This window comes from Lathamus discolor, chromosome 3, assembly GCF_037157495.1.
Source record: "Lathamus discolor isolate bLatDis1 chromosome 3, bLatDis1.hap1, whole genome shotgun sequence".
Classification (NCBI taxonomy): Eukaryota; Metazoa; Chordata; class Aves; order Psittaciformes; family Psittacidae; genus Lathamus; species Lathamus discolor.
Window position 1 is genome coordinate 109,804,245 of NC_088886.1, and position 25,375 is coordinate 109,829,619.

The 25,375-nt window shown below is 42.5% G+C and overlaps 1 protein-coding gene across 1 annotated transcript in view; it reads right to left on the bottom strand.

Moving 5' to 3' along the window:
• Nucleotides 1-25,375, bottom strand: part of PRKG1 (protein kinase cGMP-dependent 1) — a 490,458-nt gene that overhangs the window by 457,255 nt on the left and 7,828 nt on the right. The gene's annotated exons all lie outside the window — the stretch shown is intronic.

Genomic DNA, 25,375 nt, shown 5'->3' on the forward strand with positions numbered 1-25,375 from the left:
TTGTTTTTCTTAAGTAGCCAATTTGTGTGGTCGTCTCTGAGTGAAAGCACAAGCCAATGCCTGGCATGGTTCCTCCTCAGTCTCAGCAAGCTTTGGGCTCCAAAAACCCAGATTTTGATGTGAATATCGGTCAAGTATGCCTACCCTGGAAAAGCCTGGAGGCAGGGCGTATGGGTCTTAGAGCACTAAACCCACCCTAACTGAAAATGTGGGAAACAGACTGACTTTCTGTGTAGCCCATATACCCACATGAAAGCATAAGCTAGTTTCTGCCGTACCAAACACAACAGGATTTTCCCAGTGCGACGCTTCATGCACTAGGATTTTCTGCGAGCCAACAAACCACTGCACACCAGTTCTACCTATGTGATACAGCCCATGGGTCTGCAGCAGAAAAATAACAAAATAAAATAAATGAGCTGCATCGGCTGAGCCCTCGGTGCCAAATGGCTCTGTTTTTTTCTTTGTCTTGCCTGCATTTGCCAGGCGCAGAAGGGACAGCGATGTACGCTGTGACAATGCAGCTCCTGGGCTTGGCCCTCAAGGGCGGAAGAGGGATCTGTGGGCAAGGAAATAGCTCGTTTGGGGGTTTCCTGATAAGCTTGCACAGTCGGAGGAGTCAGGGGTAACTCCCCCTTCTCCCCCAAAGCCCAGCCAGGCACTTGGATGTTTTCAGGGCAGCAGAAGCAGCTGCTTCAGTTCCCTCTCTAGGAGTTTGATTTGGAGATAAGAGAGGTAGGATGCAGCCATGGATACATTCTTTGGAGGTGGGTGGTACCTATGTGTTTGTATCTGCTGTTAGGAGCGTGACTAGATCACGCATTCGGGCACTAGCTGGAAATGAGAGAAATCCAGACAGAGACCTTGTCTGTAGGATTGAGCTTTTTTGGTTGGGTTGCTGGGGTTTTTCAATTGTTACATGCTGGTGCTTGGCTGAGTCCAAAGTTCCAGCTTTCAACCTGCAGCTGGTCTTTATAAAATGAATTTAAAAAAAAACCCAAAACTGTGGATGAGGAATTACAACTGCTCCCTTCTCAACACTGTTGTTTGAAAGGACCTGGCCTGTGTTCATACGCATGAGGCTTTGCAGGTTCTTCCAAGGCATTTGATACTTCCTGTGTTTGTTGAGATGCGTGTGAAAAAAAAAAAAAAAATCAGGTTATGCAAAGTGCTTCAGTTTTCAGTCCCTTGATACAGATGTGCCAGGCACAAAAGCAAAGTCTCCTGATTGTTTTCACAGGTTGCCAACGCACTTTAAGTTCAGACAGCATTTTTTACTGTGTATTCCCTCCATTTCAATCTTGCATAACTTGCTAGGAACAGAAGTACCAAATATCTTCTGAACATTTCCATTTTAAAGACAACTGGCATTAAATAGATGCAATCCTGCTACCTACAAACTAGAAATCAATCATAAATACTTCAATAGCATTCGGCCAACATGCTTTAAGTTTTATTGTTTTCCTCCCTGCAGCAGTGATACCAACTCTGGATGAGGGAGACAGTGATACAGCTGACTGAAGCCCACCATGCTTCAAAAAAGTAACAGCCCTGGAGCAGAACTTGTGCATAATTTCTCAATGACAGGCAGTAAAGTTCACATTACTTGTTTTTAATTAGAGGTGCACAGCCTGGCACTGAGACAACAGTACCTAGAAAAGAAAGGATCCAGAGAAAACCATGAGAAATTATGGGAAATAAAACTGGCAAGGGATTTACCAGCTAATATCTAAAGAAAATATTCATTTACAGGTGGGAAGAAGATTCTCGTAAGACCTATGAGGTCTAAAGAGAGATTTTTATGGCTCAGTTTCAGATTTGGGACTGTAACCAGCAGCCATCAAGTGTAAGGCTGGTCTTCCCTGATGTAAGGATGAGGCCAAAGCAGCGCAAAGGTCTTACACAACCTGAAAGCCAAATTCTGTCGCAGGAAGACAGCCAGCAGTTGCCTATTTTCGGCTGTTCACTGCTCTCCCAAAGCAACCATTGGGCGAGTGCAGATCTCCTCCCTGTGGTTCATACCTAAGGATTTCCTAGTACCGGCTGCTACTAGGATCCCAGCCTGGACCCCAGGCTACTGCCCCACTCTGATAAAAGTAAATCCTCTCATCTCATTCCTTTCAACTTAGAGTTTCCAATAAAAACATCTCAGACTCTCTGAGCAGCTGCTTTGTCTTCTTGATCCAGCGAATGGAAAGAAGCAGCTTTAGGGTGAAGAATGGCAGGAATGCACCAACTGGCTTGGTTTTGGGAGGTTGGGACGAAGCTGCTTGCAGTTTCTTAAGAGAGCTCTTGGCTACAGTAGTTCTAAAACTTTTTTCTGACCTGGCCCCTGTAATACTCTGCCTGGATGTCAAGTAGGCAGGAAGCATCTGCAGACAGGATCCTCTGTCTCCCACAAAACGTGCACTGTGGCTGCTGATGGTAATCATACCAAACCAGGATGTTCCTTCTTTTCGAACAGGCTCTGATGTACTCACAATATTTCCTCTCTGCCACAGCTCCTAGGTTTTAATATCTTTTGCTTCTAAACCTTTCAAGGATCATCTGTCACCAAATGCACCCACTCAATACCATCTTCCAAGCTAAAAACATATTTGAAAGCTCTCTATTCTGCAAACATTTCCCTGGTCTCACCAGTCAAAGCTCAGGTAGCAAGTGGGATTACTGACAGGCAAATGTCACCTTACTACAGCCAACCATGACAGCATGGTTAGAGAAGCTGGAGTTTCATCACCAAGTACATACATAAACATTTTCTTCTTCTAGATAGCACTTTTTTTTGCCCCTGCCTAATCCATTCCAATCTACTTCTTTCCCAAAATATCTACAGGAGCAGATGAGCCTGGGATAGAAACTTGAACTGCTTGGATTTTGCAACATATTTCTCTGCTTATCAGGGCTTTGTGCAGATTTTGAAGGGTATGTGACCTATGGGACTTTACCCACCACTGGCACACAGCCATTTGCACAGCCAAATGTGTTCTCTATGTGCATAGTCATATGTAAAGAAGGAAAGACTAAAAATACAGAAAGATCTAGAGGAAAGCAGCATATACATGAGCTGAACTCTTGCAAAAAGCACGTTATAAACAACTCGAGTTGCAGTTCACCCCTGCGAGTCACCACATCTCGTCTGTGGGATACTACCTGCTATTCCACCATCCACAAAATTCATGCCAGTCCCTGAGGCAACGGAAGAAGTGCCACCTACTGATACACAAACACACCTGGTTCCTTCCTAGGGCACATCTGGCCATTCTTTTTGCCTTTTGTCCCAAACAGAGTGCCTCTGGGAGCTCCTTCTGGGGCCATGGTGCCCTACAGATTTGTACAGTGCAGCTGGAAAAATAATTTAGCACCCAAGGACTGGGAATGATATTGGAACTCCTGTGTCAAAGCAGCCCTGCCAAGACCAAGGATCAGGAATTGGCAATATCTAGGAAGTGCTTCAGCCCTATTTCTCATGACATTGGATGTTCTTCCTTATTTTGGTCCTTTCTGGACCAAAATGAGAGGTGAAACCTATTTGTTCTTCCCCACTGAAAGGATGGGAATATCTAGGGTTGAGCAGTCTTGCAGTGAGTGCTGTCTTTTAAACCCCATTGATTCCTGAGTGCTTAACTGGATTATCTTGAGGATTTTCCTGAAGCATGGAGAGTCTTTCCATTATCAATAAGAAATGTGGAGAAGGTCTTGTGAAGAGCATGCAGTCACTCCAGTCTGCGCCTTAGGAAATCCTCCCAGGATGAGGATCATTTAGAGAGAGTGCACTGAGGGGAAAAAAAATATAAATAGCCGAGGACATATTTACAGTACCAAAAAATGCTCACTGCAGAGACAAGAAAAAAATACCAGTGTGCTGTACTACAATTGGTAACATGCCTAACATTTTATATCACATTAGGGGCTTACGTAACACAAAATGAAATGTTTGCATCATGGAAGGCAAAACAATGAGTCTTTATGAGTACATAATAGCTCAGAATTATCCGTGTAATATGGTGATTTCAAGCCCTGGTCTCCCCGTGTGCAGATGCATGTGCCAGATTCAGATTTAAGATTCACATTCCTAGAATACAGAAGTTTCTGTAGTTTACAGAAATTACAGACCCTTTGCCGTCTGAAAAGCATCTGCCACACTTTAGCCAGGCTTTTTCTCCTGTGATCGCATGGAATGTTGGATTTTCAACAGCTCACCCCATAAGATGTTAGTATGTGGTAGCAGTGGGTCTCTGCATCCACTCACACAGTGCTAGTTCAGCTGCTCATGAGTACGCAAGGAGTAAAAGGGGATGCTACAGGCTTCCTGGTAGCATCTTCTCATATCCTCAGCCTACATGAAATCTCTGGTGTTGTGCTTCCTCCAGGAAAGAGCAAACACATTTTCTGTGTACACCCAGGTAAGAGCTGCAAATAGCAGCAGATCTTCAGGCATGGGAACCACAGTTCCTGATCCTGATCCCTCTTGTCCATACACAGCTCAAGTGACTAGTTGAATTTTACAGCCTTCCAGAAAGGGTTAGACTGCCCAGCAATGTCAGGCAGAGCTTAGACATGTCTTCCCATAGGCTGGATTAAGCCAGAAGCAGCTTCAAAATGATTCAGCTGCCTTAAGAAGTCTCTTTAGGCTCACGTTAAGCAGCAACTTGTTCTGAAAACTGCCAACATAAATTCTTACTGCTGTTTTGCAGTTACTACAATTAGACCCTGACTATACCCCTGCTTTTCTCAGCAGTCCCAGGGCACCAAATATGTAGAGTAAAAGCAGCATTTAGACAAGGAGAGCCCTGAAAATGCAGTTTGCTTCTGCTTTCAGCCTTAAGCTATCAGCAAATGAACTCAGGGACCAATTAAACTCAATGTAAGGAAGCAGATGTAGTCAAGAGATACAGGATATAAGGGAGGTGAAGTTTGTAGAAAACATCAACTCAGTTGACATAGTTGGAAAAACAGATTCATTCTAGCTCTCACACACATTTCTGTGACACTGGGGGAAGCTGAAAAGTTTGAAGAATGATGGGACCCACATGTTGGATCTGATTTTTGCAGAGCTGGCTGGGATAGCCAGGCTAGTTTCGTTGTACTTACCAACTAGAGTTTCACCGCTTGAAACAGCCCATGGTCAGTGACCCTTTTAACTTCACTATTAAATATACATTCCTCCTCCTGCTGTGTGACATCTCAGTGTTGCAGTGAAGGTGTGAGAGAGACAGGTAACTCATCCATCACTCAACCCATGCACCAAATGGTGTGGGGTTACTGTCTGAGGCCGAAACCATCCCTGTCTGACCACACGACAGAGATAACATCCTATTGCTAACCGAGCTTGGCAATGTCATTCAGTCATTGAATGACTAACACGCAATTTTATACCAAAAGTTCTCCACACCTCACTTTTCAGAGATAAGACCCTTACAAACCCATTGACACAAAAATAAACCCTACAGCTGCCTAACACATGCTGCGTATCACCTTTGTATTGTGTTGCTTAGGAAAGACACATGGGCAGAATGTAGATCTGACCTTACTGTGTTACACAGTCCAGCCCATCAGGAACTCAACGGGCTGTCAGGACATCTGGGGTGAAATCACAGCTTTCTGCCATTGTTTCTGAATTTGTCTGTTCCTACTAACCTTCTCCATGCTAGATCATTTCTTCAGTTGTCTTTGTGTGGGACTCCAGCAAACAACAATAGCTTCTAGAGGCACAATTTGGAGTAGTGATTCTTGCATCAGTATTGGAAGTATGCTGGTAAAAACTTGCATTGACCAAAAGTGAGGTTTGTCTTCTGAGCCAACCTGCAATTCTTCATGGTATACTTTTAAAACATAACCCAAACACAGCTAAATTCATCAGCTGTTACTATGCAGTTACTTCTTTTCCTTTCTCCAATCTCAATCACCTTCTGCAGTTTGCTGATTATTTTAGTCATGGTTCTCTGGTTGCAAGAGGTAGAAAGCAAAGTACTCAGGAAGGTACAAACAGTGAAAGACTTGTTTTCCCCTCAAATTATTTTGATTGATAACAGCATTGATGACATTGATTTCTGCAGCCTGATTTTGAAACTGCTCGATGCTATGCTTAACTTCACCACCTGGTTTAACAGTGACAAACCACTTGCTAGCCCTGAGTGCAGTTCCAGGTACTCCTATCTCATCGCCCTTTTGGACCCTGCAGTGCTTCTTATCTCTACTTGCCAGCAGTGTACCACTCACCTATCATAACTGCCTTGGCCTGTTGGGGTGATTTACCCAACCTTCAACACAATTCATATATATTTGAAATTTCATTAGAAATAAAAACATTTTCCGCTACCACTGATACAAAAGTAACCAGTGAGTTACCATTATCTTATGATGAATGCATTGAGAAGTGCACTGTCTCTTTGTGTAATCAAATTAATTCCCCTGCTTATTAAAAACATTATTTAAATGTTTCAGGGTTTTATAACAATAAGCATGAACCATAGATTTTACGCTTTGGTTTACATGCCTGGGAAACACTCTGGTGAGTCTTAAATAAGTGGCACTGAAAGCTGTCTTCCTTTTTAGGAACAGATCTGTGTTAGAATTTATTCCGAAGTCTTTGACATCTGCATGTCCCGAGCAGCTACAAATATTTCACTGAAGTGCCAAGCTTTCATTTAAGTATCAACAAGTGTTTACGTCCACAATTCTAGTAACACTAAACACTTCCTTGCAGAAAACATTTCCAGAAAAGGTTTGTACTCAAGAGTTGAGCCCCATCACGATTTAAGGCTCGGAATAAACGACTGCACCCCACAGAGGACCCAGCTCATCAAGGTACGAAGGAAATATCCGTGAATCATTCAAGCACAATCTGCAAACAGGGCTTCACATCAGGTTTCGCAAAGGTTTTACAATGCTCCACTGACTTCTACAGCTATTTCATATTCATGCTTGGGGAAAGTTCATCAACTTGGGCACTCTGAGTGTGTAAAAATATTTATGCTCACAGTTTGTTCTTTGTCGGTGTTTGCTTGAAACAATTGCTCTACTTATCAGGGCATTAGAGGCTGGTGTTCGCCTGATTTCCTAAGCATTGCCAACATCTTTCAACTGACTGCCCTGCTGTGCTGGGTGAATCAGGGAATGGTCAGCACTTTTATTCTCACCTTTCTGCACAATTTCTGCTTCAAATCAGCAGCTAAGCCACTGGGTAAGGTGCAGGGGTGCAACATGCACTTTGGATCTCTGTGCTCTAGAAAGAAAAATTTCTAGGTTGGTATTGACCTTTCATAGGCTAGTTCTCTGCAAGAACTGTTTCTGCTGAAGCTTTATCATCTATGCTTTTGCTTGAGCAGCTTGGCCCAGACGGGGGCAATTTCTTCATACCCTTGTTTATGCAATCCATATACACCAAGCTCATCTCGTACGAAGCTCATATCATGCAAACTCATCTTCAAAGCAGCTGATGTGCTGTGAAAGGCCCTCATGCTGTTAGAATAGGAAGAATCAATATTGGTACACAGCATAAAAACCTGCATTGTAGCAGACAGGAAGGCAATGTGTATTTTATACTTCTGCTCCCTGGAACAAAAGTGCAAATTCACAACCCGCTTCAAAAATCCCCCTGCTCCTTTACAGATACACAAAATTCAATTTGCTTGTTTGGCTGGGTGTTTAAACCCACTGTTTTCCTTTCTTGTTTTTGTTTAAAAGCCACGACTATCAGCAAAGCAACTGTTTTCAGCTCATGATTTGTGCATGACGTAGCATGAAGAACTGTGTGCCACCTCCCTACGCAGTGGGTGTTTGGCCCAGCTCTGTTCCCTTACATGGCCTGCAGCTCTGGCAGGCACAACATTCTCCACATTCTTTCTTTTTTCCCCTGCTTTTTAGTTTTCATTTCTTTTAGCAAGAGAAAACGCAAAACACAAGGAGTAATGCCGCCCTCTACTGTCCCGCTCTCCCAGTTGGAGCCGCTCAGCTGCAGATCTTCACACCAAACACTTGTTGAACCAGCATGCCACAACACAGCCACAACATTAAAAACGGAAAAACAAACCCAACCCAAACCGAACAAAACACTCAGCCAAAAGGCACTAAATAAACAAAAATATGCATTCACTTAAAAAAAGAGAAGATGCAACATGGGGTCAAGAGTATTGCTCAAGCTCAGTTTTGTTCCCACTCATATATTAATATAGCTTATTTCTCAGCAAAAGAGTAGGATTAATAAGTTTCTCTTCTTTCTTCTTAATAGTCAGTTTACTTTATAAATGAATTATTTCAGAGAACTAATAACTATACCCGCAAGTCCCAGCAGACTAGACATCACATTTAAGGTAGGTTTTCTTTACCACACCTGTATGTGTTCCTCCTAGAAAGACACAAAAGATAGATAGATTTGTTGAAAGTTTTCATCAATTATTTGATTCAGTAATAGACATTATATCATTGGTTCGCACCAGTTTCTTGCTCTTGGCTCAACACCCAGTACATGCTGCCACTATGATAACATGAAACAACTCCAAGCATGTACATAAAAGTCAGGATACAACAATTGAAAAGTCTGTTTCTTTTAGTACTAACGACAAATTGAATAACCAATCTGAAAAAGGAAGACACATCATTTTCTCTATATACCACAATTCTGCATTTATAGAATCATAGAATAGTTAGGGTTGGAAAGGACCCCAAGATCATCTAGTTCCAACCCCCCTGCCATTGGCAGGGACACCTCACACTAAACCATGTCACCCAAGTCTCTGTCCAACCTCGCCTTGAATACTGCCAGGGATGGAGCATTCACAGCTTCCTTGGGCAATCCATTCCAGCGCCTCACCACCCTTACAGTAAAGAAATTCCTCCTTATATCCAATCTAAACTTCTCTGTTTAAGTCTTAACCCATTACTCCTTGTTCTATCACTCCAGTCCCTAAAGAAGAGTCCCTCACCAGCAACCTTCAGGTACTGGAAGGCTGCTATGAGGTCTCCACGCAGCCTTCTCTTCTCCAGGCTGAACAGCCCCAACTTTCTCAGCCTGTCTTCATACAGGAGGTGCTCCAGTCCCCTGATCATCCTCGTGGCCCTCCTCTGGACTTGTTCCAGCAGTTCCATGTCCTAGAGAAAAGGATGTCATGTGGGACAGTGTTGAACGCTTTGCACAAGTCCAGGTTGATGACGTCAACTCCTCTACCCCTGTCCATCAGTTCTGTAGCCCCATCATAGAAGGCCACCAAATTGGTGAGGCAGGATTTCCCCTTAGTGAAGCTATGCTGGCTGTCACCAAGCACCTTCATAAAAGCATAGAATCATAGAATAGTTAGGGTTGGAAAGGACCTCAAGATCATCTAGTTCCAACCCCCCTGCCATGGGCAGGGACACTTCACACTAAACCATCCAACACAAGGCTTCATCCAACCTGGCCTTGAACACTGCCAGGGATGGAGCACTCACAACCTCCCTGGGCAACTGATTCCAGTGTCTCACCACCCTAACAGGAAAGAATTTCCTCCTTATATCCAATCTAAACTTCCCCTGTTTAAGTTTGAACCCGTTACCCCTTGTCCTGTCACTACAGTCCCTGACGAAGAGTCCCTCACCAGCATCCCTATAGGCCCCCTTCAGGTACTGGAAGGCTGCTATGAGGTCTCCACGCAGCCTTCTCTTCTCCAGGCTGAACAGCCCCAACTTTCTCAGCCTATCTTCATACGGGAGGTGCTCCAGTCCCCTGATCATCCTCGTGGCCCTCCTCTGGACTTGTTCCAACAGTTCCATGTCCTTTTTATGTTGAGGAAACCAGAAGTGCACACAATACTCCAGGTGAGGTCTCACAAGAGCAGAGTAGAGGGGCAGGATCACCTCCTTCGACCTGCTGGTCACGCTCCTTTTGATGCAGCCCAGGATACGGTTGGCTTTCTGGGCTGCGAGCGCACACTGAAGCCGGCTCATGTTCATTTTCTCATTGACCAGCACCCCCAAGTCCTTCTCTGCTTGTTGTTATTCATGTGCCTTAGCATGCCTTCCAGGAGAATGTGCTCCAAGATTTTGCCAGGCACAGAGGTGAGACTGACTGGTCTGTAATTCCCCGAGTCTTCCATTTTCCCCTTCTTGAAAATGGGGGTTATATTTCCCTTTTTCCAGTTGTCGGCAACTTCACCTGACTGATTCTAGTCTAACCTAGTCTAATTTCTTTAGATTTTAAACTATTCAATTTTCAGGAGACTGAATCTTTTTACTTTCCATTTATATTCCTACATAAATTCTCAGAAAAGTCAAATTAAAATAGCTCATGCTAATGCCACCATACATATAAACATATATCACTGCTATTGCAATTAATCCATCACCTCAAAAAAAAAACCCTAATTCTTTGCAGACTCCTCAGATACACATATAAAGTTAAACTTCGCAAGCAAACTCTTATTTAAAATACATTAATGTAATTTCTAGATGCAATTGTTATTGACTGGGCAGCAGAACAGCAAATGCTGAGTATGGAGGTCTAAATTATGGGCAAAGAATCAATACAGAAGACCTACTAGAATGGAAGATTTAAAAACTCCCCCCCCAGGCTTCTATATATCTTTGCAGGGGACACTCATGAGGCAAGATAAATAGTATTTTTAAAAGGCAAATCAAAGCCAAACATATGAGGAGATTCAGGGAAATAAATGTAACCTCAGGCTGAAATGGTACAGTACCCAATTCTTTGGTGGCAAAGCAAGGTCAGCCCAAGGTCTGAGAGTAAGTTAAAGCCTCTCCCAGCTTGTAGAGAGAGGTAAAACCTTTTATTAACCCAGATAATGAGGTTGGAAGCAAGATCAAAAATCAGAAATAGCTAAGAATTACCTTCAGAGTGAAAAGCAATGCTTATTAACAAGACAGGAGCAGAAGGAAAATGGGAATCCTCTAAGATATTTTCCTTTAGACCCAGACTTGCTGATATGTCCTTCAAGGAATAAGGATGGCAGATGCCTCTTCGTGTAAATAAGGGGTTATAGATGTTTTCAGCATGATGCTTTTAGGGAAAATATAAACCACACAAAAAGGGAACCAAATCTGCATATACCCACTTATAAGTAGGAAGAGCCAAGACAGTGTATATTTCCATATGAAGGCTTATAGTGAAAATCAATTATCTGTATACAACACAACCAGTTCCAAGTTTCTGGAAACAAGACCTGTTTCCCCGAGGCTAGGTGTTACTCATCCACCCAGGAGAGCAATACAGACAAAGCATTTGGGTAATGAGTACAATGAACATAAATCAGATTTAATTTGAATGCAGTTTTCTGTTGATCGTTCAAATCACACCTTTTAACCCATATTTTTTAACGGTAGCTTCAGTTTATTCGTATTTTAGTTCATTTTTGTTCCTAAAAACACAGAGCAGCCTAAAAAACTTTTTCTTTGCTTAACTAATTGCAGCTCCTGCTAGCTGCATGGGTTAATTAACATAATTACTTATTTGTATCCTGGTCAGCTTGCTAAATTCATGTACTGTATTTCCAGCTTGAATAATTTAACAGCTATTAATTATTTATATCCTACAGCACTTTCAAAGGAGTTGTTCAGAGCCAATGCCAGTTATTAGACTTGGCAGACAAAGCCAAGTGCTGCCCCACAAGGGCCAGCTCATCCCTGCTCTATCCTGGGGATTACAGAAGAGAAATGGGAAGGCTTGCATTTAGCCACCAAAAAGCATCATGCATTGAATCTCCCTATATCCAGCACTTGATTTATAGACAGTGCCAGTGAGTTCAAAGGAAACTGAAAAACACATCTCCCTGGTACACCTTTTTCTTTTGGCTTGTCAATATAAAACATTCTAAAGGGCAAGACTGCAAGTCAGCAGACATTCTTCCCTCATAGTCTTTCCAATAATTTTCTCTTCCTCTAATCACAGTGTTGGTTTCTAGCTAGGGAAAGACCATACAGGTGGATGACAAAATGGTCATCAGAACATCCAAAAAGACCGGGAGGAGGTATGCTGAACATCACCCACCCACGGCTTTATCTGTGCCCATCCCACTGGCTGCCTTCTACAAGAGGCCAAAAAAGCCAAGGTGATCTCCTGCTGGCCAGAACCTCTCCACCTCCATCCTGTGCTTCAGTGGGAGCCTCAATGAAGAGCTGCTTCCATCCAAACCCAGAGGGTGAAGTTATGGCCAATGAGTAAGTAGGAAACGAATAACTAAACGAAGAAGTAACAACCAGAGAACAGTAACAGCATGTACCTACTGGTGGCTGAGGCTGAGCTGCTTTTTCAGAGTGCTAATATCCCCTATGCTGGAAAGGATACTGCACAGCTGGAGAGGGTGTTGAAGAAGGCAAGCAAACACCACAGAGCAAGAAAAATATCAAGGACAGAAAGGACTTGATTTGTTTAGCTTATGGAAAATAAAATATTAAGGGAAATTTTAATTATATAGACACTATAATGTAGATGAAGTGCTCTGGGTTAAATGGCAATTTTAGCATAGCAGGGAAAGGTGTTACAAGAACTGGAAGTTATTTCCAAATGAAAAAAATGAGGCCCCTATTTTTAACATGAAGGGCAAATAACCGTAAGAACAAACTCCCTAGCAAAGTGATAGATCACATACATCTCAAGGTTAGCAGTACCACCTCAGGCCACCTTCTCCCCTGCTCCATCAGTGAGGTCTAAGGTGCCCACCACTACTGCAGCTGAGATTTAAGTTATAAAAGCCCCAAACCAGCCTTTTTTTTATTCTGCCTAAACATGTTTGCGTATATTTAGGCAAAGTATTTATATTTAATCTTCCCTCTTGCTCTCCATCTCAGGGTCACCCACTGCCGTTGCTGGTGTGGAGGATGTTACAGCTGCTGCAAAGAGCCATGCTGACAGGAAAATATTTTGCACAGCCGAGCCACGTGTGCCAGCATACAGGAGACACTTCTCCCCACCTAACAGTTGTTTTGGGGGGATTTGGCAGCTTTCACCCAGGAATCCTTCCCCAGGGTTTAACCGACAAAAATAACAGTGTCCGAACAGTGCAGCCTTTCAACCTCCCCTGGTCCCGCTGCGCCAGTGCAGCCTCCGGTTGTATCTTGTGAAGCTCCTCAGAGCGTTGTGCGGTTACCCAGATGTACCCAAGGGCACCACTGGCTATGTACTTTACCTTATTCAAACCATCTGTTTAAAGACTTCTGGTCTATGACTCCTTTTATGAGAGCAGAGGGTGGGGAAGCAGACCTGAAAGAGTTTTTTCATTCCAGGGAATGCCTGGGGTCTGTGCAGCCCTCCAGCTCTTCCCTCTGCAGTGGCGTCCCTCCATTCCTCAGCAGCTGAAGCATCATATCTTTTGATTTTGTTTTAACCACTCCCTAGCATTAAACTAAGGGTCATCCTCTGCCTTTTGCCTCTTTTACCACAGTCTTGACAGACACATAACCTTAAGTCAAAGCTGCGAGACGTGGGTCTGTCATTGCCTTAATCATCAAACTTTTCCCATCACATGGAAGATAACGCTGAAATAATCCTCCTGTTAAATCTCCAGCAATAAAAGACTGCCTCGTAACCTCAGCTGGTGCTTCAAAATGCTCCCATCTTGTTGCACTGTGGGGCAAGTACCCAAAGTCTTAAGCAGCCTCCATCCTGTGGTCATTCAGTCACCCCTTCTGCACATGCATGCAGAGAGCGGTTGATCACAGCACTCACATCATCAAACCCCTCTCCTCTGCTGTAAGGCAAGTGTCATCCCCTCCCCACTGGATTAAATAATCACAGCGGCAGGGGATGTGCTGGAAAACCAGGCGTTTTGGGACCACCATCAACTTTGTGATATGATTTATGATTAAAGGAAGATAACACATTATGGTTTTAATATTCTTTGTTACCATAGGCTGATCCTGTTCAGCAGTGTTACCCCAGTCTTAAATCTGATTTAAATGAATGGTCTGTCCAGACCAAATCCATCCCTGGTTCTCCCACACAGTGGTATCAAGCCCTTTAGTCCTTGCACTACCAACTATTCTACCTAACTCATATGAGCTAAAACACGATTCAAAATTAGCAAGAGATTGGCTATGCAAAAAAACCCAGGACAAATACCCAGTTTTACCAGTTCTTCCACTGTTTGGCCAGGTTTTTCAGACCTGAGACTCCATTTCAAGGTGAGTCCATGTGCACTCAGAAAGTTAACAATATGGAGATCACAGGGCCACCATTTTCTTCCCACTATTCCATCATTCAAGGCTCTCTGTTCATCTTTTGGCCCTCAGCGGTACCACAACTCAAACACAACTTCAGTTTCCTCATTTGCTTGCAAAGCCAGATCCTTATTACATTGGGGCATATTGCAGTTTGAATACGAAAGCTCCTGCTTAGCTACTACTTTCAGCTCAGACTTGGTATTTTACAACTAGGTATAAGCTTCTAAAGCTCTTCACAGTCTGAAATACTGTCCCTTTTCCACATACACTTCTGGTCACTGGGATTTTTTAAGTTAGGGATTTCGCACTCCTCTTTCTGTTTGTCAATTGTGGCCTTGCAGGAACTTTGAAGAGATGTTACAATTTCATGAGGCCAGTAGCTGCAAACCTCCAACCCTATAAATAACACCCACATGAATATATGCCATTTAATTACCTGTTACAAAAGCATGCATACTTTGCAGTCTGAAAACACCCTCTTCACTTAACATCTCCCATCAGTGATGGCCTGCGGGGCCCTTTCCTGTGGTGCCATACACCATCTTTCTCTAGCCAAACCGATAGCTTCACCTCCTCTCTATTGGGGAAGGCAATACAAGTCCATAGGAAACATGGCTGGAGTTCACCTCCACCAAACAGCATATCGTGTAATCTGTGCTGAATTTCTTCTTACCCTATCGCTTATCAAAATGCAAATCCATCAGAGCTGGAACTAGCAGTACATCCTCCACATGGTACTTATTTCAGAGATGCCAGTGATGCAAGTACCAAACCAACCTGCATCCTTTCTCATTTCAAGCCTGAATTTTCCTTCAGTGCTCTTAAATGAGAAGTACACTTAAAAATTAAAATCTGTGTTTAAGCTCCTGGATGCTTTTATTGGTCAAAGATCAGTAAACTGTCATTTACTTTAGCATGCCAAGACAGCTTTATCACACTGATAAATATAGTAACTACTTCATGCTGAATACGTCTTTGAACGTATATGAGTGGAAACTGTATTTGTAAAGGCAAAAATGAAAGATCACCTAAAGGTTTTAAAGATCAGCCAGTAACAGGATAACATTTCACTTCTTCAGAAACATTTGTCTGTAACAAAGGCAACGTCTAAGCACATGAAATTGGGTTGTAATTATCCCATTATCTTTGCGTGGGTCTAAGGACTAGAGCAAGATAATGTTAGAGGAAAATGTTTCCTCCACACTGGGAAATCATTACCTAGATTGTTTCATTAGTAGGGAATTAGGCTCAAGTAGCTTCTGCTGCCAACAGACACTCAGACAACCAGAAACAGACTGAAACAGCATCTCAGCTGTTTCCTCAAACCCTGTTACTTAAAACCACCTCTTACAATACAGGCTGGGGAGAGAAACACTTGTGATGGGATCACCAGAGAGAAGAGGAGTAGAAGAAATCTCACGAGCTCAAAGCCATCCTCATGTTCTCAACATGGCAGCTGCAAATAACATACCTGAAGACCTATATAGAATGTGCTAGTATTTGGGGCAGCTATATATATATTATGCATGCATATATATATGGGTTAGCATGTAGGCAGCTATACAGGGTATACCAGCAGCAGCCCCATCTCTACAGCAATGAAGTTATCTTCAGCCATCCCAAGTCCATCTGTTGCAAGAGAGCTGTGGCAATCCTGATAGTGTTCAGGTGAAAGACCACCTCTCGTTTTGAGAAAAGACACCTTAGACTAGGAGGAAAGGTGTTGAAATAACGGGAAAAAGAAAGAAGGACCTCCGTTTAGTAAAATTGAAGTGTTACAACAGCTTTGCCAAGACATCGTGGGCTGGAAAGAAAAGTCTCCTGCCCATCAACAGCACAGCCTGGCCATAAACATTAGAATTGCCCAAATTACACTTAATTCACAATAATTGAAGGGGGCAGGAAGTCATGTTATTGGGAGGGTAAACTCAATGGTCACAGTTGCCTTAGGGAGACAAAATATTATTATTGGGCAAGTCCCTGGATAAAAAAAATGTGATGTTAGGGGTCAGCATCTTAACAGCTAAAACACGGAGTGGGACATGTGTTATGGACAGCCAAAATATTGGCAGAGTGGATCAGGTCTTTATACACTGGCTTTTCAAACTAAAAACAAAAAGGAGGGACCAATGGGTCATCAAGTTTTCTCTACTGATGATCTTCAGTCGGTTTTGAAATACTGAGAAAAATATTTTGGAGGGCCAGAGAAAAGCAAGCAGCCCATGAAGACTTTCAGCAGGTAAACAGAATTGCACAGGTAATTGTGTCAGCTTGACACCTATCCTGGACATCCTTTGGGATGTGTGATTTTCAATTTAATTGCTGAAGAAATTAAGTCAATATAACCAATGCCAATCTATTTAGCTCTATGGAAAATAGATCTCACGAAATTAACTTAGCAAGTTTTATTAAGCTGCCTGCAAACTGGGTTGAAAAAGCATTCTCAGCAATGTAACGTAATTAAGCTGCTGTAAACTGTCTGACTTACAAACTTGAGCTCATTGAGCATGCCTCCAGCTCCAGGGCTTTTTATCTCAGCAAAGGGGAGGTCAGAAGTGATGAGTAACCATCGGAAAAGGACTTGGGAGAAGCGTGAGAACAGACAGCTAATCCAGCCAAAAGCAAGGGCAGAATTTAACAGCAGGACCATGAAGATAGACAAAATCGGGCTTGAAATGTGGAACAAATACTTAAGGCAGAGCAATTAGGGCAATTACTGTTTTCAACAGTTTGCAAGGGACCCTGGTGCTTTCTCAAAGTTTTAAACAATTACTGGACTTTTTTTTTTTCCAAAAACGAAAGAAACTCTAATTCGTTCTTCTGCCATTCAAGCACACTAAAACATCTCAAAAGTGGATATAAATGTAACTGCAGAGTCTCTTTCTCCAAATCAAGGTTATGAACTGAATTTACAAACGCTGTCAGCCCAACAGCCAACAGACTTTTCAGTCTAGAAACACGTGCAGAATGCAGATGTATGGAATTTATCAGCTCCATATTATGCCTCACAATGTGAAAATGATTGCATGACAAGTAAATCCAACACCCACGCAAATAACTGCTGCTTCCAGTTCCTAATGAATCACAGACCCAGAAAGGGGTCAGAAGAGTCATTGTGGGGAGAGGGAAAAAAAAAACAACAGAGAGAAGCCCAGCTCAAACAGACTGTTTCACATGGTTGCTTGGGGTAGAATGATCAAAGAAAGAAATAAATGACATAATTTCAGTGTACACCAATGCCAATGTATCCATGTGAATTTTTTCCCTGATGTTTTCACATTTTATTTAAAGCCTTTTAAAGAGTTAATTTTTAGCTACTTAATAGTTAGCAAGAGAATAAAAAAGACGCCTCTCCAATACAGAAGTCAAGCAGCCCAATGTGAAAGGATGGAAATCAGTTGTACCTGCTCTCTGGCATCATATTAGCAAGTCGAAGTTATGGGTCAACCCAGTCAAAAAAGTGCAAAAGCTGTTAATAAGCTGCAGTGGAAGGAGCTGGGTTGGCATGACACAGGTGGTTCAGCATCTTCTGGATGCAAATAGCCTCTTCGATGAGCTGGTTATCTTCACTGATGCCTTAGGATAGATTTAGCTGCACAGACTCAAAAGAGATTGATTGGGCACCAAAATTTCCATAAAACTGGCCTTCTTTTGACCTGTGACACCATTTCCACTTCCCTTTCCCACGCATTTTTTGCTCTTCTGCCCCCAAACATATGGCTTTATGGAGTAGGAAATTTCATATCTGTAATACTGACACTAGCTCAACCCATTTTTTTCTAGCATCTTTCCCCAGAGGAATGAGCTTATGACTGAAGCTGCCACAAGCAATCTCCCATCAAAAGATAAAACATGCACTTTGAATTTATTTTTATAAGTGGTTATTTTAATGCCATGGAGGGGAGGGTGCAAATTTCAATTTTGCTTCAACTCTCTCTGCTCCAGCAGTGCTGAGTTATGCAGGGAAGGGAAGACGCAAAACTCCGGGATTTCTACAAGGGAGACCAAATGTTCCAGTCTGTGTTTCCAAAATGGCAATCCAGTCCTTTCCCTGAATCAGGCGTCTGGTAATAAAACTGCGGATCAAAGCAAGAAAAGTGCTCCTGGCAGGGAGAGCTTGACTGCCAAAGCATCATGTTAAAGCCCCACCCATATATATTATGTGATGAAAGGGAGCATACTCATCCTTTACCCTGACATAGCTTTCGTAAAGTAGTGTCAAAAATCAATAGGGGTGGGGGGGAGAAGGATAGAGATGAACAAAGCCTTTCAGGCTGCTTTGATTTTTTTTTCTTTTTAATATTGAATAGCCCTTCTCTGAGCTACAGAGGCAGTTTAAGACAGAAATAAAGTCGCTGAGAAAGCAGCCGCTGTGTCATCTACCAGGAATTCACACAACCTGCTCCCCAAAGTGACTCCTTACTGCACCAGGATGTGAGCTGTGACAGAGTATGTATCTCACCTCTGCAGAGCCCAGACAGAAAGCTGCAGCCTTTCTTTTGGGCTTATATATTAATAGATGTTGCTTCATAGACACTCAAACCCAAGGAGAACAAGGCATCAGAAAGATTTGAAACAGATGGTGATTTGAAAGTTACCCTGCAATTCCACTCTGTGCAGAAGGGAACACAAAAAGGAGGCAAAATGGGGCAACTGCAGCCTTCCCAGCTGGGGAGAATGATCTATTTTTCAGCAATGGCCATATATGTGGTTTATAGTGTCACCTCCTGACCCTGCTACTAGTCAGTAGACTCATCCTGGGTAAGTTACTCATGTTCCCCATTAGCGAACAGGGGGCAAAAAGTCTTACTTCCACTTTCCAACCTACTGATAAAAAACATTCTAACACCTGCAGTGTTGTTCAATGAAAATTTTCCCTATAGAAGCTGATCATGAGATTCCCCGCAACCCCACCTCCATTCAGGCTGAAATGGCATCAGAACCACCCACGTGACTTCATGAAAAGGACAAACCTAAGCCTCACTGTGCCCTCAGCCAAATATCAGCCTCCACCTGAGTGCATATCCCCATCTCTCCATCATACTGCCAAGAAAAATGGAAGATTTAATCTGAAATGAAAATGGTGTCTTGCAATGGTGCATCAATGAACGGCCTTCATTTGTCCTTATTTACAGTCCTTGTTTCAATTTGTTGACAGTAACTCATTATTTTTTTAATAAGCAGATGCTTTCCCATTTACTGAAAGAAACAAATCATCTTGCCCACTTACTAAGTCATCAAGCCACTGCCCATACGTGTATACCATGATGGACACTAGCCGTAATTAATCCAATCATTGTACGCTGTATTCCATCACTAATGCTGCTTTTCCTTTGCACAAGCTCTACAGCTGTCCTTCCACTCATCCCCCTCGTGAGTCGTTTTTGTGGATTTGGAGATCTGCTGTATCCTAGCACTATTGCACTTACCTGAGTTTTTGCTGTTTGCAAAACTAAATTCAATGGTCTAAAAGCAGATGCATCAAAAGGGAATGATCAGTTTCTCCAAGACTGTAGCATCTTCCATCCTGCTCCTTGTTGTGATAGAAACATTCAGATAAATCATATCTGGTTACGCAAACATAATGTACCCCAGCATCAAAAGTGTGTTTTTTCTCCACTTTCACAGAGATTAATTATTCCTTGTTTCTTTGTTTCTACACCAAATCCAGTCCTGATTAGTTGCCATCTGCCATGCTCAGACCTCTCATTTCTTCAAGTGCTCAAGGTTTGTCCCTTGTCTCCAGAAGGACAAAATGTGCATTGCCATGAAAATTCCCTGCTTTAGCATCAAAACATTGATACTGTTATGCTGCATTAAATAATAATAATAATAATAATAATAATAATAGTAATAATAATAATAATAGAAAGTATTTTTCCACAATTTGCCCCCAATTACACAGCGAATACACAGCCTATGTGGAGAACCTCCCACTTGCTGGAAAATTGAATTTGATAACATGAAAGCCATTTAAGCTACATGGTGGGTAATGGGCCAAGTCAAACCCAGAACAAATATGGTTATTCCTGGGGGCTTTTTCAGGAGTTCCAATATGGACTTGGAATAAAATTTCTTAATTGCAGTTATAGTAGCTAGGATCAAATATCATGCTCAAAGAATACAACTCATCAAAGCAAACTCATGCCACTTGCCCATGTTTATCACCTTCCATATTTAACAAATCACCTCATTTTATTTTCATGGGGCTGGGCCACATGAGCCCTCTGGATGTCCAGGTAAGGAAACCAAGGCAGAGAGGTGTGCTCCAACCCATTCTCCATAGCATCGTTGATGTGGTCAGAACAGTGTTGCATAATGCTGCTGTGATGGGGACAGATACAACATACCAAACACCACCCAGATATGAGGTATGATTTTAAAGTAATGCAAGACAAAGAAATACCCTTAAATAATAAAATCCTCACTCTAATCCTCAATTACTTGTTTAATGTTTTAGGCATGTGTTGCATTCATTGCCCAAGAGCTATGCTATCTATATGCCTCATCTGTGGTTTCATTTTCCACTCATCTTCTCAGACACCACTGCCCTCCAGTGATAAGTGCTGGGAGATGAAAAACAAAAATGCCTCAGAGTACCCTTGGAGACGCAGCCCTGTTATCACCAACCTTTTCCCCTGTGTCTAGCAAACTAAAGCAACTTTCCAGTTATTTTACCAAAAATACTCTCTAGCATGCTGCAGTCTGTGTTTCCTTCTGCTCATGACTGCAGCAACAATCCCAGCCCAGGGACCTGGTTTGTTCCTGGGAGCCGCTTCCCTCCAAACACAAAATTAAAAGGTTTTCTTGCCACCAAGCCATATTATAGTCCATAGGAACGTATTCCCTCTGCTGTGTTCCTGGGCATAGTTCTTACAGACATGGGACAAAACAGCCCTCTAATAATTGCAGAGCAATTTTATAATGCAGTTACACACCCATGCCTCTCAAGAGCTGTTTGCTGCTTCAGAGCTTTTCACAGTGATGCCTTTCCAGATTACTCCAAATCGAACTTTTCTGTGCTTGCTAAATTTCCACAAGACTCTTCTCAGCACACAGATTTATTTTCTTTTGACTTTCAAGAAAATCATGGACTTCAGCATGAAGGAATATTTCGATGGATTTGCACCTTCTAGTTTTGGGGTTTTTTTTTAGATAAGTGTTTAAGTAAGTTTAGCAACTACTCATCAGCCCTATTCAAAGCATAATATCTCTCCTTGCATCTTTCTTTGCACCATATTTGCTTGTGACATGCCTTCAAACCATTAAAAACAACCCAGCTGGAAGCCATCCTTCAGGGTGCATTTTTTAAGGGAGCCCTTCCTGTTACACCCACCAAATCCAATTATTAAAGTTGCATTTAGGCTAAGTTACTATGCCAAAAGCATCTACCATACACCCAAATTTTGGCATGCATGTTAAGCCACTCAAGGGATTTGGACATATTTGTTTGAGATCTCATCACATTAGCTGCTGGAGAAACTATCCCCAGTTCTCCTCCCATTTTCATACACTGCAGGATAAATAATACAGAACATGGCTCTTGGGCCAATCCTCAGCATATGAAGCATTAAAGGGTTTAAAGAAATCAAACACTGAAAATATCACATGCAGATACATAAATACAAAGTGGAATTACAGTCAGGACCTGATCCTTTCTTACAAACAACTCAACAGAATATTGTTTTTTACTTTGTTGTTGTTGTTGTTCGGAATTTGTACACTCATTGGTCATTTAAAATCCCGGTGGTGTTTTTTATCTTGGAGGATTTTATAGGAACTTCTAAAAAAGAGCAAAATACAAATGAAAATCATTCAAAATTCCCTTCCTGTTGCACTTGATGGAATCAATCACAGCTTCACACTGTGCTCCATTACTGCAAACTGTATGCCAGAAAACCCAGCTATTAAATTGCTGATGTCCTGAACATGATTCCCACCTGCACAGTCACCTTCTGGGCCTTTCATGTAAATACTTTCTTTTCTACCAGGCGATTCTATGCCATTTGAATTTTAACAGTCACAGGACCAACTTGTAGTAATTTACTGTTACAAGGACACTGCAGGTGTATGTTTTTATCCCATTCTACATACCAATAGGCCTCAAAACCACAAACGCACCTAGAAAGCCAGTGTCAAAGGAGCACAAAATAAAACCAATTTAAGTGAAACAGGGGCAAAACTTTCCTTATGCTTAAATAACATCTTCAGCTTTAATTTTTCTGTTGTCTCTAACCCAAATCCTGCACCACTGCAGGTCAGGAAGACTTTAATATCACATTCACCTGCTGCTGTACCAGCATGCACTAGCCATAACGTGCCTCTATTAAAGCTCCAATTGATATATTCTCCCTGTAAAATATAGAAAGGCTTCCAAGCCCTAGAAAGGGCAGGCAGTCTTGCTCCAGTGTGTATAACAGTATACAACATCCCACACATCTTTAATGGATAATTTTAATGGATCCTCACTCGTTCAAAGATACACAGTGTCTCTTGGGAGAGGAAAAGTAACACATAGCTGCTTCGGCATGTCTTTCACAGCTCATAGCCTTTCAGGAAAGCCATCATCTGTGTTTTAGGACTGTATGTCATTTCCTGTTCTAATCGACATTCAAACTAAATGAAAAGCTATACCTGCTCCATTACACTGGAATCAAATGCACTGGAGTGCATTGCAAAAGAAGCCCCCCCCCTCCCCCCCAACTAACTATCATTATCAGCTAGGATCAAAAGCAGAGAAGGATACAAATGAGCTTTTTTTTTTTTTTTAGCCCAACATTGATTAAATCAGTTCATTTGTGCACCAGTGGAACATTTTCCTTTGACAAGTTCTTGGGGAGGTATTCAAATTTTTACATGAGAAGAGAGGAAGCCATCAGATAATGAAGCAGGTTTCATTAATCTGATCATTGAGCAGCAATCAAAACAGGAGCTGGTGGAGGCAGCAGAGTGAGAGGTTACTGGGGCACAGCAGACCTAGTCCTGGTCACAGGCTAATCAGGACACCATTTGAGCCTGCATCAAATCTAGGATAGTCCCTCTCTGGCTGCACAGTATCTCTCTTCTCCCAAATCATCAAAGCTTTGGTTGACCCTCTTGCCATGAGGTCTGGGTACAGCCACAACCACTTTGCTAGCAGATTTGACTTCAAAGAGCTCATCACTTTGGAGCACTAAGCCTCTGGTATCTCAGAAACTCCAGAAAGATTTAGTTTGAAGGGTCTCTGGTCCGCTCTCAGCACAGACAACTTTGCAACTACAGCTGGTTGCTCAAGGCCATGTCCAGGTGAGTAAGAGGAGTCCCTCAGGGTGAGGAGCCCACAAGCCATAGCATCAGCATGACAAATTTGGGTGCTGACTCAGAAATGCCCTTTCTGCATCAGGTACATGACCACCACCTGATATTCGCACCTGTCATGACCACAGTGGACACAGCCAAGAGATTTGATTGTACTGCTGGAGTTGTTTCCCCTCTCTTGCAGTAATTTCCACAAACCTTGGGCTTTGCCCCAAGTGTGAATTTGATCCAAAAATATAACCACCACCATTTGTGCTTGCAGATCCCTGAAGGTCAATATGGAGCATCCTAAGTCCTGCCAGCACATGCACAGTCCTGAGCTCAGCCTCCCTCTCTCAATCTTTTTCAGCATCTTCATGGGCACGTGCTTCATTTGTGACTGCAGGGTTTTTTTACTGATGGAACCAATATCCTGTAAGAACATCAAAATGTAGGAAAACAAAAAATAAGAAAAAAGCAGTCCTCATCTTTTCCAGCCAGGAGGTCGTGGCAAGGGGATAAAACTCTAAGAAGCCCCTTGCCAAGCTCTGTTAGATATTTTTCAGGACCTGCATCAACTCCACAGGCAGCTAAGTGGATATCTTGGGAAAGGTTTTACCTGAAGTTTCTCATTAGTAAAGCTGCAAAGAGAGACTCACAGTCTTATTTTAGTTCCTTCTATCTCCTTTTATTTCAACACACTTCACCACCCAGGGGATTTTTGCTAGAGAATTACCTTTTCCATGGTACAGTTCTGACCAAAATGACACTTGCTGTGACTAAAAAGAATCCAAATAAAGAGCAACTGTGGCCAAGCACTTTATAGTACTTTCATGTCTACATCTATGTGCTACCTTTAAAAAGGCAGCAGCAAGTGAGACACAGGACCTTTTTCTCCTCCAAACCAAGTGATGTCCACAAGCTGCTGCAGAAAAATAGCACATTTGTTAGATCACATCTCCCCGATATGTTTTTTTACATGAACTCACGTCAAAGATCCAAGAGAGAAAAGCAGTTTATTGTGACCTTGCCTGGGAGTGAAGCTGTAGGGTTAAAGCTTATATGTAATCACATTTTCAGGGATTCATAACCAAAGCCGGCAAAAGGTAGGTTATACAGTAATCTGGCAGCTGCCTGAAAATCTGTCTGCCTGTGGTTTATTCCCCAAGGGAGGCACTGAAAGCCTCATGACTTGAGTCATTTAAAAATAGGCAGAAGGAAGAATTTGCAATGACGCTGCTGGGAACAGCTCTGCGTCAGCCAGGGACAGGCCATGGCAGCTCATTCCCTGCCCATCCTGGGCCCTATCCTAGATAGGATAGTCACCCCCTTCACGGCATCATGTCAGTAGGAGGGTGCTGAGACCCAGCAGGCAAAGCGCAAACTGCTCGCCGTGATGGTGACAATTAGGTTTCTGATTTTGTGTTACAGCGTTGTAGGCTTTCCTCGGTACAAAACTGAGAAATTAATAGCAAAACCAAATATTTCAAGTTGTCATTAAAAACTACCTGGAAAATTCTTAATTCAGCCATCTTGTCCATCCTTTTCCACATAGGCCAGGGATCATATCAGATTACCTAAATTTGGTTTAATTTCATGTATTTATATATGAGTAAGTATACGTTTTAATTATTTTTGCAGGAGGTGGAAAGCAAAGCTCAGTTTAGCTGCTTTTGATGTGCAGCTGTAACAGTGATGCCATTCTGCCTGCAAAGAAGCACCAAATGGATATGATGGGAAAGACAGTACTGGTCGCCAGGATTGCTGGTGACAGACAGACAGACGCCTAACTGTACCCAGCAGAGAGGTGCCATCCGATGCCTTGGAGTGCAATTTCCCCACGTTGCGGCTTGCTTTTCAGGTCTCCCATGAGCCAAAGAAAGCAATGCCCAGGGAGGGGGGAGCAGTAACTTCAGCCCATTAAAAATTGAAAGAAGGGAAATGGTTTCAA